The sequence below is a fragment of the Crocodylus porosus genome, unplaced genomic scaffold, assembly GCF_001723895.1.
Source record: "Crocodylus porosus isolate Cpor-Errol unplaced genomic scaffold, CroPor_comp1, whole genome shotgun sequence".
NCBI classification, from domain to species: Eukaryota; Metazoa; Chordata; order Crocodylia; family Crocodylidae; genus Crocodylus; species Crocodylus porosus.
Genome location: NW_017728916.1, coordinates 8,947,925 through 8,952,143, shown reverse-complemented (window position 1 = coordinate 8,952,143; position 4,219 = coordinate 8,947,925).

The window sequence follows — 4,219 nt, the reverse complement described above, 5'->3', positions numbered from 1 at the left end:
CGGCAGCCCCACTTGTGTGGGGAAAACCAGCAAAGGGAACCACCGACAACATACGTTCAGGGCTTTTGGCTCCCTGTTTTTTGCTGCCCCATCTTGCCAAGCCGGGGGCGGAAGGTGGCAAACGCCGACGTGAGCTGGCAGGGAATCTGCCGGGTAATATTTTTGTCTGCTGAGTGTCAGCGTGACGCACGTCGGAGCCATCTGCCACACCATCACGTCGTGAGAGCGAGGAAGACAAACCTGTGAAAGCCGGTCCCCCTCACAGCAGTGTGCCCACGTGTCTCCACCGCGCTGAGGCTGAAGAGTGGTGCAAGGTACAGCTTTATTGCACTGCTGGGGGTGAGAAGATGACGGGGTCTGGAGACTGTATCTGTTGCAGCAAAACGAGTTGCTCTCCTTCATTGACCTTTAGAAATCAGAGAGGGTTGTGCAAGCAGCAGGCTGGGTGTGAGCAATGTGCCACAGATCGTGTCCTCGCACCCCTCACCCAGCCTCTGCTGCATGGTCACTTGCTCCATCCTGCCTGCATTTACATGACAAGACATTGCACTGTCCTGAGTGCAAGGAGCTCCAGGGGTCTCTGAAGCCGACCCCGAAGGAGGGCCTGCAGCCCATTCCTGATCCGTAGGTATGGGGTTTCTGCCCAGTCTTTCCTGAATGATAATGCAGTCGCGGCCAGCCCAGACCAAAACCTCAGATCTCACCAATCAGATCCCGAACTAAGATCCTCCTCCTGCAGATACCAAAATCTTCTGTCTCTGGAATGGGCCTCAGATTGAGTTCCCTCCACAGCTTTGTGGCATGGGTGTATCCGTGCTGGGTCCAGGCTCCGCACAAGGTTTCTGTGGTTGATGATCTATATTTGGGGCATGGTCTAGCCCTTTCAGTCCTCTGGAGGGACTACGGGATTTAACTGCCCTGTCCTGATTATCAGCCAAAGGTCACCACTCCACCAGGTTTTGCTAATAGGATGAATCCTGAAGTCCTTTTCTAAGTAAATCTTCCATTAATTTGAATGACTGGGAAGGCGACAGTGCTGGGAGGGCTCCTGGCCTAGACCCAGGCTTTATTTAACAGAGACTTTTGGGCCTGATAGGACTCTCCTGGGGACGTTGTCTAAGGGCACATTTGGCCCTAATTAGGCTGCAGCTCTGCCCCTGCTGTCAACACTTTGCCGGCAGAGGAAACAACTCCAGTTTAACCAGATTGATTTGTACCATTGATCCAGGTAAACCTGTGCAGGCTTAAATCGCTCGCATTGATTTTTTTTTTTCCAGTTTCATTTGGTAAATTGCCAATGCAAACCAGATCGATAGCAACAAGGTTTATACTGATTCAGGTGTGTCTACATGAGGCATTTGCACCAGTTCATCTAAACTGATTTAAAATTGATTTTACCTGAAGTGATGCGGCTTGCTGACCCGGGCGAGGGCTCACTGAAGTAGTGGTGGCCGCCGCAGAAGCAGCAGAACAATTTGAAATCCAGGGGGACATTAAATTCAGGGCAAGGAGGAGAGAAGAGGGGCAATGGAGTGCAAGGTGGGGAGAGGAAGCCAGCGAAGGAAACGGGGTCTAGTCCAGCCTGCCTCCTGTCCTCACCTTCCCTTTCTTCTCCTCGAAGCGCTGGCGGCTCTGTCATTTTTCCAAGTAAACGAGACGATGGAAATTTGCAATGCCAAGTTGTGCAAGGTCCATGGCATCTGCTGGAAGCAACGCCTCCCGGATGCAATGTGCATGAGGTCACCTTGTCTGCTTTTCCTGGCATCGAGACCAGAGATCGAGGCTGAGCCAGTTGCTGGATCCAAACGGCCCTCCTGTCCAGGTGTGCCCAGGCCTGGGGGTTTCATCCTCTGCCCAGCGAGTGCCCGCATGGCTTGGAAACCGCTGCAAGCTGCAGGTGCTTGGAAAGCCAGCCGTTAACATCCATAAAACGCTTTTCAGAGCTGGGCGAGGGCAGTGGGTGAGAACCTGGGAGGATCTTCTCATTGAAAAATTTCAAGCAGAAAACTCAGATTGTCAGTTTTTGAAACCCAAGCCCATTCTTTTTCTTTAGTTTTCCCCTCTCCTTCCCAGCCTGAAACAGGATGAAACAGGGGAAAGCAAGATGTTCTTGGGACTGTGGGGATTTGCTCCCTTCAGGACATTAGAAAACCTCCAAAAAAAAAAAAAATTAAGAAAGAAAATTCTTTTGTTTAAAACTGGCTACTTTTCATAAAAAAAAAAAAAAAATGTCATGAGCTGAAATTTTCAATCGGGGCTATTGTCTCGCTGCGGCCTTTGATTTGGGAACTTTCTCGGCTCTCCACAAAACCCTTCGCGTTTTTCAGGCGGTTTCTTGTAATCCTGTATCTCTGCAGGATTTAAAAAGCAACAAATGGCAGGCTGTCTCTGACCCTCCAGACTTTCTCACTCTCATTTTCTCTCTCGCTTTGGAATAAAAAATGCGGCGCTCCCTGCTGAGTTCCCTTTAAAATTCGCATTGTCTCTTCAAATAAAGGCTGGGAGGGTGAGGTGGTGCTCTGAAAAACGGAGCTCACTCCTACTTTTCAGGAGCAGACACTGGAGGATTATACACTCTTAGAGCACTTTATAACTTCATGAGAACTTATGGCCCACTTTGTCCCCGCCGACACGTGAGAGCAATTTCCGTTGACGTCAAGGCGAGATCCTTGTGCGGTGCCTACCCACCCAAAAAGCAGATCGCAGCTGATCTCAAAGGATGGCGTCCATGCCAGGAGATCCCTCCACTCTATGCTCGGCCTGCTGTGGACTTAAGGTTGCAAGCAGGGATTGCAGGGGTTGCCTCTGAAACGTGCAGCATGGAGCAACTTAATCCAGGCTAAAAAATAAAACCTCCTTTTGTGCAGAAGGCTCGCTCGGCCCTTTATCGCGCAGGAGCAGGCTGAAGACTTGTTCTGTACTAAAGGGAAGCTCAGCTTACCTTGCCTAGTCCAAGCAGAAAGCCGTGGGCTGGATGACAAAAGGCTGTGGCCTCCTTACGTTGTTATCCCAGTGGCATCTGGTGGGGTATAATGACTTTCCAGTGCTTTTAGTGTAATTCCTAGATGACAATAGCCCGCAGTGCACAAAGTGCCCCACACAATTTTGTGCGATCTGCCGGCTTTGCTCATGAAAAGCTTGGAGCTGAACACGTATCTTGTTCCCATATGAGGTCAAGGATAGGGCAGAATGGCAATGCCTTTACTGTATCAGTGGCCCTAGCCAGGGAAATGAATAGAGGATTTCATCCTCCAGCCCTGACAGTTTTAACCTTTCACAGGCATTGCATTTCACTAACAAAAGGGTTACTACGCGTGAGGGTGGAGGATGCTAACTTTTTCAGCTGTTTTTCCAGGGGGTAAAAGATGCTACTACGTAGGGACGGGAGCTCTTAAACGGGCATAGGAACAAATGCATATGTTTTATATAAAACGATTGTGTCTGCTGTACAAAGTACTACACGTGATATTATCAGGGGGTCATTACGTTTTAACGGGTGAATGCATTCATTCATAGTTGTATTGAGGTATATGGTTTCCAGCTGTACCTTGGAGCCAAGGAATGCAAAATATGGTAGCGTAACATAACTGCGTGTGTATGATTTGTACCGCGATAGCTCCTGTAGGCCCTGGTTGGCTTCAAGGCTCCACTGTGCTGGGCACTGTTGGGGCAGTAAGAGAGAGCCACTGCCTGGAGATTTTATAACCGTGGTAAGACTGAGACAAAGAAGGGGGAAAGACACAATCGTCCCCCTTCTGCAGAAAATGCATTTGGACTGAATGACTTGCTCAAGGAGATGAAGGCAGTCTGTGGCAGAGATGGGCACTGGCTTTTTTTTTTTCTTCTATAGCAAACATATCACCCAAAGTCCCAGATCTGTAAAAGTATAAGGCTCTAACAGTACTACTTTGCACACAGAATACCTTTCACCAAATGAGCCTTTTAGGGTACTCCGCATCGTTAGCAGGGAACGGATCCCCCCAGTCCTCCGTCTAGGTGCTCTCCTTAAAGTTACGAAACTCATTCTTCACTTGGAGAGCATATTTAAACTTTTGAACAACACAAGCAAGTAAATACTTTGTCAAACCCGTCTTCGGCCCCGTGGTGCTCGCTGCAGAGCGGTTCTCGGCCTTTTCCGACTCGAGGTCCCCTCAGAAAACGCCGGCTCCCGGATTTCACTCGTTTCTTCCTGACAGCAGCGGGGTAGCGGCGTCCTTCC